General features: G+C 53.6%; 1 protein-coding gene across 4 annotated transcripts in view; it reads right to left on the minus strand.

Moving 5' to 3' along the window:
• Dscam (DS cell adhesion molecule) overlaps positions 1–15,798 on the minus strand; it is a 589,901-nt gene that overhangs the window by 158,523 nt on the left and 415,580 nt on the right. The gene's annotated exons all lie outside the window — the stretch shown is intronic.

Genomic DNA, 15,798 nt, shown 5'->3' on the forward strand with positions numbered 1-15,798 from the left:
GGGGTCCCCCCTGTGCCTGGGGAGCCACCGTGGGTGCTCTTATGTGTGCACACAGACCCTGCGGCACTAAGCTCAGGAGGAAAGGACTTCCTGTGAGAATATCGCGACATTTGACCTTTAGAGGTGAAAGTAAGTACACAAATCACAGAGAGAGAGAGAATACTGTATAATGAAGCAAGCTTTTGCAGTAGAAAATTAAGTCTCTGTGGGGAGAGACAGGTCCAGCCTCTGGTTGCTTGGCTGACCAGGCTCTGATAGAGATCAGGACTCAAAGGCTCAGAATCTAGTCTTAAATATGTTTCTTTTCTTTTTTTTATTTTTTAACTACCAAAGAGAGAAAAAGGAAAGAAACTAGCATTTTTAGCAAGGCTAGTTTCAATCATATTATCTGTAGACAGGAGTCCTAGGCTGCAGAACAAAATGCAAATGTGGAATTCCTTGTGCAAAAATGATTCAGGCTTTCCCAACGTGGCCTAGCACAGGGCCCTGCGTGACTACACCATGAGCTGCTCTGGCCGCAACACAGAACCCTCCCACGATTCCGGAATCTTTGATGCCCTTGTGCGCTTTGTCTCTGCGCTGTGCTCCTGACCTCTGAGAGCCAAGTCTCGAGTTGAGCTGCTTGAGCATAACTGGAGGAGAAAAGGGCAATGCAGAGGAAGAGATGACTCCCGACAGCTGCTGTCACTCACAGTCACAGAGCGGGCCCACAACGGCGGCCCCATGGGCAGCAGAACAAACCCCCTCTGTGTGGCCTGGGGAGTGGGGCGTCTACCTCGGATTCTCCATCCGCGATGTTCATCTCCCAACCCCACAATGCTCAGCGAAGAAGAAGCAGGAAATAAATGCATGATGCCCGGTGGGTTTTGTTTTTCACATTTAGAGGATGCAAGGCAGGGACCGTGTCCAAACCCCCGCTGCCATGGAGACCAGCTGGGCTGTTCTTATCACACAGGTGCAGCCAAACTTATTAAAATTCACAAGTGTGCTGCAGTGGGCTATTCGCTGGCTAATCGTTAAGTCCTCCTGCCAGTTTTGTATTTTGTTTCTTACGATGCAGATCTAAGGGGTCTCGGAGATAAATTCCGTACCGAAGCTGGGCAAGGAAAGCTTTCACTGGAAGGAGCAGCATCTTCTGCTTCTTAGTCCCTGCGGTGCTGGTAGCTTGGAGCCCTGCTCAGCGGGGGCATCGGGATGAGCCAGGTGAGGCTGAGAAACTCCAGAAGTCACCTGCAGTACAGTTTGCAGCAGATCCCATTTTGGCCCGGAAGTCAGGGATGGGAACATGAAAGCAGGGTTTTAAAAAGCAAGCAAGCTGAGTGCCTCCTGACTTGCTTAGGGGGGCCAGATTCTGTCCTGGCTGTTGCTAACAAGACTGCTATTGCTGTGTTGCTGAAGGCCAGGCCTCTGGGAGCCCTGCCAGGCTGTAGGACTCTGCGGGAGGAGAACCTCAGTGGGAGGCTCCTGCCCCACCAGCTGCCCTGAGCCAGCTAACCACGCCCGTGCCCACGCTGCCAGAAGCCACCTGGGTGTTCCAAGATGGCCCAGCTGGCCCTGTGTGGCCATGAGAGGACCATGCAGTGCCCTTTAATGCCATTTATCAGTGCCTGCATCTTGCAGCCACTGAGCTTGTCAGGATAGAGACACACACCCATGAGTGCAGTGGGAGCTGCTGCTGATCCAGTGTGGCCGCAGACAAGCCTGAGCTGTTCTTCCGTCTGGGCAGGCGGACGTCATGAGGACAGTCATGGTCTCCTAAGAGGGAGGCCTGGGGCTCAGGAACGTGTGCACACTGTTGGGATTTGCCCCAGTTCCCCTCCCAGCTTCCTGGCTAACAGGGGAAGCTGGTGGGGTGGGCTTGGCCTCTGGTGGTGGGGTGGGTGTGGCTCCACCTCTGTGATGCCCCACCTGGCCCCTCCCAGCCCACCTGGGCTCCACCTGGAAGAGGGTCAGAGGGATTTTGCAGGTTTCTGGGTTAGCACATCTCGGTCTCCCTTTCAGGGTTGCTGCTGGCAGTGGGGAGATTAGTGGGTGCCACTCACAATCCCTCCTTTCCCTTGAACCCTGGAAAACCTACGGAGGGAGTGACTGTACTGAGTGTCCCTCGCTGGTGGAAATTGCACCCCAGCTTTGCTGGGGGCCTTCCTGCTTCTCATTATTCTGGAACTGGACAGGGCAGTGAAGCCAGGCCAGGGAATGGGGACGGCAAGTGAAGACCAGACATGACGGACTTCTGAGCCCTTAAAAGTCATCAGGAAATGAGTCCTGAGTGCTCATGGGAGCAGGCATCATGGAGAAAAGGGTCCCAAGAAACAGATCTTGGCAGGTTTAGATGTGCCCCACAGAGGACTAATATGGGAAAGAATGCCTAACATGACAACTCAGAAAAGAAGAGCTAGACACAGACAGAAGTCCATAATGTGTGGACTGGAAAGAGCAGCAGCTTATCTGGCAATCCCTTGATTTCCTGCTGCCGAGTCCCCAGAGCACAAGGCTCGCAGTGCTAGAGCTGAGGGAGTCTGGGGCAAGCTGGGACAACTGGTCGACCTGCAGGTGGCTTTGGGTCAAGCCTTCGCCTCAGGGCACACTGGCGCCATTGCCTGAACTTGGCAGAGAACTTGCCCAGCTCGCAGGGGTACTGGGTACCAGCCTAGAGACACAAACGGCCTGGCACATGTCCTAGCCGAGCCTAGCAATCGTGGACAAAGTGGGGCCACCTAGAGGAGGCCTCGAGGGACCTCACCTGCCAGCTGCCAGGTGAGAGGCCCCAGCTGACCACGTCTGAGGCCTGGGTGGGGCTGCTTTAAGGGACCACCGAGCACTGAGTTCCACATTCTTTTGACTTTGAAGCCCCAGTACACCCTCGCTTCCTGCTGTTTTTGCATCGTCTGTTCACAGTGACCCTGACTTCATGACCTAGGGGTTTAAGCCTGAGGCAGCAGGTGTGCTCGGCTGGGTTTGGGGACTGCAGTGCTTGAGCAGGCAAAATGTCCTATGGAGGTTCAGGGCTTCACAGCCTCTGCTGCAAGCTTCATACGCAGTGTATGAGAACCCCAGTGTCCTTCCTGTAGCCCCGAGATCTCTGAAAAACGCCCACAGTGGCACAGGACGTTGGTGTTTAAGGGAAACTCAAGGGTGTGGGTTAGAAACAGGAGAAGAGGCAAAAGAAGACCACTGTCTTTAAGGGTGCCTTGTGGGCAGGAACAGACGAGATGAAGAATCAGTAGATACATGGCATTCTGTGGTAAGCTGGGAATAAAATTCTAAGTTAGCTTGTTACATCGTTGGTGATGACTAGAAGTGTTTAAGACCCCACACTTACAGCAGACGTTTACGGTGGGTGAGCACTAATGGAGCAGGGCACACAGCCATGTCATATTTCCTCTGGAAGAAGTGACCCAGAATTTCTAAATCCCCAGCTGGTCTCCACCTGAGAGAGGAGACCACCCCTTCATATGGCATTGGGCAGCTATGGGTTAACACTGTTATTGGACAACTATGGTTAACTAGTTATCTAGGTAACTGTGCTCTTTGTAGAATGCACCTGAGCAGCCATGACAACTCCTGTAACCTGTCCGCAAAGGAGCGTGATGGACTCAGGAAGTCCTGCTAGAGCTCTTTGCTCTCCCCTCCCACTGCTCTGCTGTGTAAATCCTGCTTGCTCTATTCCCAGGGAAACTCCAATAAAATTAAGCCTCACAGATGTAAAAAGAGCTGTATAAAGAAGAGCAAACTTCTATTCGGGGCTCTCAAGACTGACAGGAGTCACCTGCTGAGCCGGCAGCATTATTCAAACCGCTCTTTGCTCCTAGCTCCGTGTTTGAGTGATCTGTCTGGGATTTCCCTGCAGTCTCCTGCTGCACACCCTGCATCAGAGAAAGGGCAGCACCCACATCGAGACACCCCTGATGGGCCAGTGACGGCTGTGATGGCTGCCATGTGGCCCTGGCCCAGGTCGACTCTTCCAGCCTCATCACTAATGAGAACACTGGAGACGCGACCGACAGCTCCGCTGCAGAGTGTGTTGGAAGTGCTTAAGTGCTGCTTCTGTGAGTGGCCTCACTGGCTCATGCAAAACCTGGATGGAAAAGTGAATGGCTGGGTGCTGACTGCATCTCTGAGTCTGTCCTTCCCTGCTGCTCACCTGATGAGACCTCCGAGCCTCAGCTCAGTCCCCATCTCGCTGTACCCTGGCAGGTGGCGCAGTCCCATCTGCAGGTCTCTGGGCTTGCACACTCCTTGCTCTGAAGCAGCTGCCTGTCCTTTCTTCTATCACTGACTGGGGTTACAAGGGACAGGACAATTGGCTGTGTAAGGCAGGCTGCGTGGACACTGCACCAGGCACGTGGCAAAATGTGGGGTACTCAGAGGTACAGCACATTCCCGCTAAGGACTGAAGCTCAACTTCTGCTCTTTCTAACATCACCCAGGCCCCATCTCTTCCCGGTGTCTAAAACAAGACTGGGGGCAGTAAGCGAGAAGGAGAAGCTTATGCTGAGCTATTCCGGTGTCTGAGGGTCTGCCTGTGAGCCAGCGGAGAAGGTCACAGGAAATCACCTCAGAGGTCAGGAGTGCTGGCAACCAGGGGAAGCATGACCTGCATTCTGACTTGCTATTTTCACTGGAAGGGAGCTTGCCGAGCAGGAAGAAATCAATCGGGAGGTGAAGGGTGCCCGGGTTTCCAGGGTTCTGCAGGAGCTCTGAGGCTTGGCTGGTCCCGGCCCAGGCTTCTGTCTCTGTGTGGGGCTCTGGGGGGCATCACAGGAAGGGGGCAGTCACCTGGCTCCTGATCATTCCCCTAACGCATCTAGGGACTGTGGCAAGGAGCTTAAGACTTCCCTACCAAACAAGGACATGTGCTTGGCTATCTGATGCAAGAAAGGATATGCAGTGGGCCCTTGACTTATGAACTCAATTCATTCCCGAGGGCTGGTTGTAACTCAGATTGGTCAGTGAAGGCTCAGGAGCCTCTACAGCCTTCACAGTCTCTCTCCTGCACCCAGGCAGATATCAGCGTTCTTAGAGAGACACCGGCCCAGGATTTCTCAGTGAACCCCACACAGGAGAGGATGCTGTCATGTTCCTTCCAGAGATCTTTAAGGTTAAATCTGAGACCATCTGGGAGCACAAGCAGCCAGCATTCGGGTCATAACTCAAGACTTTGGTCATAAGTTAAACTAAAATTCCGGTTGTAACTCAAGTTGTTCATATGTCAGGCCAGTTGTAACTTGAGGGTCCACTGTACCTGGTGTGTCTCTGTGTGCAACTCAGGAACAGAGCTCTGAAGTTTCCTGAGTGATAGGTGTGTCTTTCATTGCTCACGACAACCCTTTCTGCCACAGCTGAGTTTATGCTGCTGAGGGGGCTCACGGGGACACTCACACCATTTCCAGGAAGTAAGGGAGGATGAAGACAGGGTCTAGTCAAGTGGCCAGTGATTTAGTCAATCGTAGATAAAATGTCTGGACAGTGAGGCTCAGGGATCTCCCTGCTCCAGGTCCTGGGAAGTGCTGCACCCCAGCTCCCCAAGGACAGAGGGTCTTGTGCTTTGTACCCTTCTAGATGGAGTCACATGTGCCTTCACTCATTCTTACCTCATAAGAAAGTGGTACTCACTCATTAGAACACCTTTCTGAGTTTTGAAACATGTCAGGGTCAGGACTCATCAAACTGTCAAACCTCACGCAGTCGTAAGGGCCCAACTTTGTCACTGGGCAGGCAGAAGTGTGGGCAGCCTGGGACCTTGATTACTGCATGTGTTTGAAGCGAGGCAACCCCACTGCAGATCTTGCCCTTTAATCCAGGTGGTTAGTGTCAGAGCTGAATGGGACTGGAGGACACTGGCAGGTATCAGAGAATGGTATTAGGATGTAGGCTACTTATCAAACAGAGAGCTTTGGTGGTTAGTAAGTATTAGAGAAATGGCCTGAGCCAACCCAAATAAAAGATCCTTTGTCCCTCACCATCTCCTCATGTCACCCTAACACAATAGGGGAAAGTGACCCAGGATGAAAAGACTGGACGCTCCAGGCTTGGAGAGGGCACAATAGCACAGTGTGAGGGGAGGAGGGAGTAGAAAGCTCAGAGCCTAGTTGAAGGTAGTGAATGAAACCCAATTCATGATGCGTCGCATTTCCCTGATCAAAACCAGGATGCTCAACAAGCTTGATGCATATAAAATGTACAGTTGACAATATTGTGTATTGGATGTCCATAGTCACAAGCTTTTCTAACCACTAGAGACATGTCATACCCACCTGCAGAAAAGTTGAGATAAACCACAGTTGAGCTTGTAGAAGAAGCAGGGGACTGGTTAGTAGGTGTGGGTGTGAAACCCAGGCCTCCAGCCCCAACCTGAGGTGGCTCTGCAGGGCCTGTGCAGTCTGAGCTCTCGGGGTGATCAGCTGAGGCCTTGTTTTGCATCTGCACCCCAGCTTCTCTGTCTGCCCCTCCCACCTCCTTCATTGTTCCAAGGACTTGCCAGCACCTCCAGCACCCAGATTTCCTCTCTTAGTCCATTTCTCTAGCTTCCTCGGAGCCATCTTCTATTGCTATGGGTTAGAGCTGCAACGTCCCCCCAGACTCAGGTGTGGAAGGCCTGGTCCCCAGCCCATGGTACTCGGGGACGCTGTGACTGTTTGGGAGGCCAGGCCTCAGGGAAGGAAGCCAGGTCACTGTGTGTGCCCTTGAAGACCATGTTGGGAACCTGGCCCTGCTTCTCTTTCTCCTGTTGCTTCCTGACTACCCTAAGGTGGCATTGCACATCCCTCATCATGATGTTCTCTGTCACCACAAGACCAAAGCAAGGAGCCAGGCAACCATGGACTGACATCTTTGAAAGCATGAGCCAAAATATATCTTTCCTCCTCTTGGGTTGAGTTTCTTGGCAATGGAAAGGTGATTAAAACTTATCTTCTATGTGATGTCCCGTAAGTGCCTTTACAACTCTGCATGATGAGGCAGTGGCACGTGCCCTGTGTGGACTCATCCTGAGTCCTGCATCATTCTAAGCAAGAACAGACAGAACTTCCAGGAGTGCAGGGACCCCAGCTGATGGGGACACAAGGACATTCACCCTACAGCACAGGGAGTGGATTCTGCTGTCAACTCCAACAGTCTGGAAGCGCATTCTCCCCAGGTGCTCCCAAAAGTGGTCCAGCCCCGTGGACGTTCTGAGGCCCCCTGTGATGTGGGGCAGAGGCCGCCACACCCTCTGGGTCCTGCCGTGCAGCTCTGAGAGGATGAAAGGGTGGATTTTGTTTTTGATTTTGTTGTTCGCGCTCAGGGTTGGATCTGAGTCCTTGTGGGTACAGCAGGCTGAACCACACCCCAGACCAAGGGTGTTTTTTTGTTTTGTTTTTTAAGTTGCTAAATTTGTGGTCATTTGTTATGGCAACTAGAGAACATAAATAGCCAGATATCCAATGGGTTATTTCTGACTTGAGTTTTTAAAATCAGGCATTCCAAATTTAATAGAAGCATTCTCGGCTCCAACTTTCTGTGAGTGAGGGGCGCGGTCCAGGGCACAGCGGCAGGTGGGAGTTCACTGAGGGCCCCCGTGGACGCTTTTGCGGTGAGGCGTGCATGTGGAGATGTGTTCCGCCCTGCCCCACTGCTCTAGGTCACGATACCAAAAGCCATACTGCTGCGGCTTCCGGAGAGACAGGCACAAGGAAGGACAGAGAGAAAGGGTGAAAGAGCCGGCAGAGCAGCAGATTTATGCTAAGGGATCGTTCCCGTGATTGTCGTGGCTGGGCAGTTACACAGTCTGCGGGGGGGCAGGCTTTGGGGCTGGAGCCCAGGGGAGGGATGACTCGGCTCAGGCCCACAGCAGCCCTGGCAGGATTCTGTCTTCTCCGGAAGCTTCTCAAGGCCTTCCACCGACAAGGGCACCCACACCACAAAAGTCATCTGCCCTCCTCAAAGCCTACAGTCGAAGGTTTATCACATCTGAGAAATACTCCTACAGTGACATCCAGCCTGTGTGTGACCAGAATCTGGGGACTGTGCCTAGCTAAGTGGACACCGCAAATCCGCCTTCCCTCAGCTCGGCAGCCACACAGACCTAATTAAACTGTCTCCATCTTGGTGTCCACACGACAGCAAGGCCACACTCCCATAGAACACACTGCAGCTACACTGCACACGACTGGAAAGGACACGCTAAGCCCATCCCCGAAGAGCATGGGTCGCCCTGGGCACTCTCTCTCTCCTTCATGTCCTGTAAGGACCTTGGGTGATGTCTGAAAAGGGGTCCCATCCCCGAAATACTGTGAGGCGAAGTTAGCAGGGAACACATGTTGGCTTGACATAAAGTCACTGCCTCGCATGTTCTGTGCTAGGGGAAGAGAAAGGCAGGCAAACAAAGATTTCTGTAAACACACACTCTCACACACACACACACACACACATGCACACGCATACGCACACTGCCCAGTGCCTATGTCTCCCCAAGGCTGTGCTGCCCTCACCCTGTACACAACCCTCAGCCACCTACTCCAGTGTTTATCTGAGGAGGATAAATTCATTTAGAACGACACAGCCCACCCTCTGCAGCGGCAGAAATACATGACTTCTCAGTGGCACAGGAGAAAGTGAGGGTCACTGAGGTCTCGGGAAGGAATGGTGGGGATCATCTCCGGACCCCGACCTCACATTTTCAAGGGCCACGTCTCCATCCTTGGCTCTTCTCCTGTTCTCAATGCACAGCCACAGCAAGGCGGTGGGGGCCGCAGGCTGCGAAGACAAACACACCAGGCAGAGTCTGCTGCACTCACAGCACAGTGCCAGGCCCTGCACGGCCCGTGGCCCCTCCTCCCCATGAGAAAGGCGTGTCCCCTGCATTACCAGCAGGGTGGAAGCAAAGGACTCTGCTCTTCTTTGCGGGGAACGGCCACACTCAGAACTGCACACCACTCTGTGGCTCTAGGGTCTTTTTGTCCTGCAGCCACGGCCCCTTCTGAGTCAGATCCATAAAGGAGCCACAGGAGGCTCAGCACCTGCCCTGCATCTCTGGCAGACAGCATGGTCCTCATTGCTTTCAGCAGTCTGTGAAAAGCAGTGAGAACCTCCACACCCCGTCCGGAGCCTGCCACTCAGGGTCCTGATGGCATCGGCTCCTGCTTCTCCTCCTCTGCAGCCTTCGGGTGGCAAACACAGGTGGAGAGTGCATTGTCTGCACAGCCCAGAGAGCCTGTTCTCCAAGGGTGTGCACACGAGAAATTGTTTCCCCGCTGAATGCCCACAAGAGAATGGTTACAGAAACGAGGCCTGAGCACACAGGAGACTCAGCATGCCTATTCAAACGAGTAAGATGTGTGCTCCCCTAGGACAACTGTGCATACTGTCTACCTGGCAAGCAAATGCATACCCACATATGCCATGTGAGTCCATCTTTTTAAAGCCACTTACAGCTCATGCCCCTGTCCTGCTACTGAAACCCTGTGCAGTCTTCAGGTCCTACTGTCCAGCACAGTGGCAAGAAAGCCACAGTCCTGGTGCCCAGGTGCTGTGCTCTGCTCACCCAGCTTCGGCACGAGGTGGTCCTCAGGTGCCTGGTCTATGTGGGCTACGCTCTTCCACAACAGGCCTGAAAATCAGACAGACACATCTGGCCCGGGAGTTTGGAACCATGCAGCAGAGGGCACGGGAATTTAAATGCATGCATGGGAGGACAGGGTCCTCCAAGGGCTGCTGCCCCACCCACTCGGCCTTCCTGCCGAGAGCAGATGGCTGGAGACAACCCTGGTGGGCATAGATGCTCCATCGTGACCCACTGTGCACTACAAGCACTCGTCAGACGCTCCGCCGGGCTGCTGCCCTAACACGCGGTGTCGGGCTCGTCCCCATGGAGGGTCACCCCGGCCCTCACCGTCCAGGCCCCCGTGCTCCACACGGAAAAAATCAGCAGAGGGGAGGCTCCCGGGCCACCTTCCCAGAAGCCGATTTCCATACACCTGCCCACAGGTGACTCAGGACCTCTGCTCGGCTCAGCTTGCAAGCAACCTGGCCCAGTGGCCCGGAGAAGGACAATGACAGGTGGAATCTCGGCTCTCATGAAGGCTAAATGAAGATGTGCTTCACAGCCTGCAGCCTGTTCTAGACAAAGGACGTCAGAACCAGAGCCGAGTGATGAGGACAGAGAGGACAGAGGGTCTGACCGACTGCTCAGTGCTACGCCGGCATGAGGTACAAGCTCAGCAAATGTTTGTGGGATGAAGGAACGAAACAGGCGGCCACTGCTGAAACTGACCCGTGTGTTTCTTGGAACTTGCCTTTATTCTGTGGCAGACATTCTACTGTCAACACGTTCCACTACTTCACCCACATCTCGAGGAAATGTGCACAAGTATCCCCATCTTACAGATGAGAAATGGGGGGCTTGCAAAGGCCTGACCTTTGCCCATGTTCCCATGAGGAATGGGACCTGAAACTATGTGACTCAACTCCAAATCCACACGGCTAAAGGCTGTTACTGTCATGGCTGTGCCTAGATGTCCCTCAAAGCCTCATGTGGTCACAGGCAGGGCTTTTCAGAGGTGGCTGGGTCTACAGTGTGTGACACTGGGATTGATTTACGGTGCAGTGCTAGGCTTCAGGGCACTAGGATTAAGGGTGTGAGTGCTGCCCGCCCTGGGTAGTGTGGATAAAAGGGGCAGGAAACACTGTTAAGGTCCCTTGTTGCTTTGCTACCTTCTGTCTGCCATGACTGTTTCTGCCTTGGAGCCAGCCGATTATAGACTGAAATCTCTACAGATTGTGAGCTAAATAAACCTTTTCTCCTTTAACTCTAGGTGTCCGGTATTTTGTCTCAGCAATGAGAAAAGTAACTAAGACAGTTACAAAGCCCAGTTGCTAAATGTTCTGAGAATTCGATTTTTCAAATAGCTTTATTCACTAATACAAAACTCATGTTTCAATGAGCAGAGTTCAGTGGGCCTTAGGTGTTCATGGAGCTGTACCAGTATCTAATTCCAGGACACGGGTCACCTACGGGAAACCTGGTGCTCACAAGCAGCGGCTCACCACTGCCTACTCCTGCTCCGGCCATCCGGCAGTCACTAACCTTTTAGTCTTCATGATTTGCTTGTTTGTGACATTTCATACCACTAGAATCACACAGTATAGGGTCACTTATGCCCCGAGTTTTCACTTCCCAGGCTGTTTCAACATTCTTCATGTTGCCACTCCCCCTGTCTGTAGGGTTGTGTGACAGTCCACTGTGCAGTCAATTTGAGTAGGAAAAGCACCTTGGTTGGCGTGGTTCTGGGTCTGGATGATGGACTCACTGAAGACGGAAGTCCCGCCCTGGGTGTGGTGGCACCAACCAATAGGCTTGCAGCCTGGATGGAATAAAAAGGGAAAGAAGGGAGCTTGCTTCCACTTCGGAGGAGGAGCTCCAGGCTTCGACCTGACCTCTAGGTCTGTCTCTGGGCTTCCAGCTTGGACTCTTCGGCCCTGCGGTGCAGACCCTCTCTTCCTGCTTTGGCCTTGCACGGGACTGCAGCGAGCTCCAGGTCCTCCACCATGGCCTGGATCATTTGGCTCTGCAGCACACAGGCAGCTCCTTGCTTTCTTCCACACCGACTTTGCAGGTGGCTATTGTAAGCCTACCTTGCAAACCCTTCACATGCTGTAGATACACCTGTATTTAATATTAAATCGGCTCCTGTCACGAACCCTAACTGATACAGGTAGGATCGCATTCCACTGTGCATGCGCCACCCAGTGTGGTTGTGTGGTATGAGCTACCATCACTCATTCGCCCAGGGGAGTTTGGGCTGTTACTGTGTTTCAGTGACCACGGGCAGTGCTGCCGAGAATGCTCCTGTACCACTGCCTACACTGTCACTCCGTGTGCAGCTTTTCCAGGAAGTGCCAAACTGTTCTCCACCATGACTGCAGCACTGCAGAGCACGAGGGTGCCCTCCGCCCACCTCCTCGCCAGGTGTCGCCTGACTTCCTTGCTCTCCCAGGTGTCTGTGTGTGAGATGTGATGTCCCTCGTGGGTCTGACTCTCTTCCCTGAGGACCAGTGACGTGGTGGGGTCTCTCCAAAGCTATTCTTCTCTGAATAAATATCTGTCCAAGCCCCTGCCCCTTTATCAGTCAGGCAACAGATACAAGACCCCTGTCAGGCAAACAGTTTACAAATATCTTCTGCCATGCTCCTGACTGTCCTTCCATTTTCTTGATGCACAAATTTCTAAAGCCCAAAGCCCAGTTTTCTTTTTGCCACTTATTGCTTCTGGGGTCACAGCTCGGGCACCAATGTCTTCCTCACACACACAAATTCCCTCCAATCTTCTCTCCCATGAATTTTACAGTGGTGGCTCTCACATCTGGGTGAACGGCTGGTTTTGAGCTGGACTTGGTGCATGGTGCGGGGAGGAGATCCCTTCTTGTTCTGTAGCACTTTGCAGTGACTCACTCTGGCCCGTGACAGCACTGAGATGCCCTGGGAATTAATTGACCAAGGCCCAGAGAGGTTACGTGACTCGCCCAAGGGGCACAGCTGGTCACAGACAGGACTAACCGACCAAGTTTTACTTCAGAGCCTGTTTTCTTAATGTCTTCCCCTAAAATGAAACTGAGATTTCAATAAAGTAAGAACGGGTCTGGATGTTCACGAAATGACATTAGAACAGCTGATTTCCAGTGTGAGACGCCACCAGCTTCTACTCGTGAATTTCATTGTGATAATTTCCTCAGGAGTAAGAAGTTAAGTGACAAATATAAATGTTAGTGTGGAAATATTAGGCCAAAAAAACCCTTTTAGAGTGGTAGGAAAGGGAAAGGGGAACCCCAAAGGAATCTGTTAGTTAGCTACAGAAAAATTTTAAACCTATAGGTCCAAGGATACACAATAGGGTTCAATGTTTCAGGCTTATAGTAATGGCAGAATACTTGGAGAGACGAACCTTTCCACAGGCGATATGGAGCCTGGATGGTGCATGCACGTGCGTGCGCACACGTATATTCCACGTAACCACAGCGACCTTGCCGCTCCCGACATAACCAATGTCTACCCTGCGCTTTGCACTCGGTGCTCCACTTGCCTGAAGTGCTCCTCGAGACACATGCACACCCTGTTGCTGCCTTAGCTCCTACTCTCTGCCAGGCACCCGGGCCGACCCACCCGTGTCTCCTCCCCAGGGGAACCTGAGCTCCCCCAGAGAAAGAACACTTGACTTGGTCAAAGGCGCGCAGGACCCAGAACAGTCCCGGACACTAGGGGGCGCTCAGTGAACACCGCTGGACAGACGACTGGGAGGGCGACCAGGAAGGCGGGGAACAGGAGCAGGGGTAGGAGGTGGAAGACAGCAAGGAAGAAGAGGAGGAGGGGAAAAGGGGAGGAAGAGGAGAGGGAGGATCAGGAGGAAGGGTGGGGGGGAGGTTGGAGACAGTCATGGGCAGAAAACAGTGCTCTTCTTCAGAGAATCGCTGGCCGCCTATGTTCTCCAACAGCCGCCCAGTGTGAGTGTCCTTGTCGCTGCACCAGGTCCTGGCCAGCCTCAGTCCAGGTGGGAGTCCCCCATCCTTGCGGTGGTCCTGGAGGGACCCAGAAGAGGAACAAGACGCTGCCCTCAGGGCTCCTAGAGGCTGTGCTCCAGGGACGACCCCTGACCTCCGGGCCAGCGCTGCCAGATGAAGAAATGCCACTGGATGGGCATTTCCACTTTCCTTTACAGAGCCATTTCTTCCTTAGGGCACTGGGAATTGAACCCAGGGCTTTCCCACTGAGCTACAGCCCTTTTCACTTATTTTGAGACAGGTTCTAAGCCCCAGGCTGGGCTCAAACTTGTGATTCCCCTGCCCCGGCCTCCCAGAGTGTGCACCACCATGACCACCTACCAGGAGGACTTTATGGAATGTGCCTTTTGCCAGGAAATGCTTCTGTTTTTCTCTTTCTGTCCACCTAATGGTTATTTTATTTGATGGCATTATCCTGTGATACTGACTGTATTGTTACGTAGGCGTATTTCTATCACATCTGTAACACTGTAAAATGTCATTGTCATCTACGTACCCGTTATAGAAAGGAAAGCAGCATGCTTTCTCTCTCCAGTTCCCGCTCCTGTGCCTTCGGTCTACTTTTCCCGCTGTCCCTGTGCTGCCCCTGGCGAGGCACCCTCCCGACCGCTGCCCATCATGGCCCGGTGAGGGTGCAGAGGGCACAGCTCGTCCTGGGTTGCAGGTTCCACCCTGAAGAGCAGTTTGTTCACCTCGAGTGACTTGATGCGGGCACCCGGTGGGGACCCCAGAGCCTGGTGCAACGGCAGCACTGCCCCCCTTATATAACCTGCTAAACTCACTCACACAGTACCGTAGACGCTCAAGAGGCTGAAACAGTTCGAACTATTTTACCAGCTATTATGCTTCCTGCCGCAGCTGCACGCACCGCCTTGTGCGTCCCTGAGAGATCACAGCTGCAAGCAGGGCCCTGCGTTACTGTGCTCTGTCCTGCGGAAGTCGGGGAGGACAGCGCCCACCGGTAAGGGTCATTTCCTGTGCATGTGTGAGCCTGTGGCTGTGCATGTGTTTTGTGCACACGCGTGTGTCTGCATTGTCATGCATCCCCCTACTCCCTCCAGGAAGAAGGAGCCCGCTGTGCCATTCCATACAGTGACACGCTCACCCTGACACCCTGAGTCTTCGAGACTCTGGAGCCACAGGATTTCATTCGACAACCTCGCAGTCAGCTCAGCTACCGTAACAAAATGCCATGAGCTGGGGACTTACCCGCAACAGACATTTATGTCTTCCAGTTCTGGAGGCTGGAAGCCCCGGGCCCTGGGTGCCTGCGGGGCTGGGATGCCCGAGGCCCTCTCTGGTTATCCCAAGGTCCTTCCAGGGCGAAGGGGTTCCTGAGGCTGATGTCCAGCCCCACGCATGGGCCTGGCCCTCCTCTTTACTGACGCCCCACAGTCCCTCCACCTGAAACCATCTGTGATGGCCCTCGAGAGCCTCCTGAGCTCACAGGAGGGAGCCTTGTAAGGTGACTGGATCAAGGGCCTTGGAGCTGACCTGCTGGCCGGAAGAGGAAGGTCACCTTGGGTGTGGTCTTTGGAGGGTCCCTCTCCCTCCCCAGCCCCTCCCTTCTCTCTCTGCTTCCTGTCCTCCATGCCATGAGCAGCTCTCCTCCACCAGGCCCCTCTGCCAGGCTGCCTGCCTTGGAGCCACTGGACTATGGACTGAACCCTCCACAGACTGTGAGCTAAATAAACCTTCCTCCTTTAACTTTCGGGTACTAGGTATGTGTCTCAGAGACTAGAAAGGGACTAAGATGCCGTCCCATCGGGGGCAAGGATGTCAGCATGTAGACTCGAGGGGGACACAGACACCCGGATTGTTGTGAGAGATCACTGACCCCACAGGCTGCAAGGTCTGGCGCCTTTGGTGCCCTGTGCTCTGCTGTGGTCCCTGTGCTTCTAACATGCGGGAGTTGTGCACATAGATGCCCCCTGCAGAGGCAGCTCACGGAGCAGGTGCCAGGCTGTGGCTTCACTCACCTGGAAGCCAAGGCACCAGCTCCTAGTGCACCAGTATGGAGGGAGGTGAAGGGGGAGGGGTCCTACAATGTCTGCCTTCCTCAAGGTGACTTCCGTCAGGCTCCTCTCCGTCCCCTCAAGCTGAAGTCCCATCCTCCTCTGAAGATCCCCGACAGGGCACTTGTCCCTCCCTCTTGCACTATTAGAGGCAGAGCTCTTCCTGGTGTGCCCGCCCCTTCCAAAGCATGCACCTATTTCCTCACAAGCATTCGCCCATGGTGGCAGAATTTACACCCTTCACAGGGTGT

This window comes from Heterocephalus glaber, unplaced genomic scaffold, assembly GCF_053883595.1.
Source record: "Heterocephalus glaber isolate CG9 unplaced genomic scaffold, H.glaber_assembly_v1.0 deba00000122, whole genome shotgun sequence".
Classification (NCBI taxonomy): Eukaryota; Metazoa; Chordata; class Mammalia; order Rodentia; family Bathyergidae; genus Heterocephalus; species Heterocephalus glaber.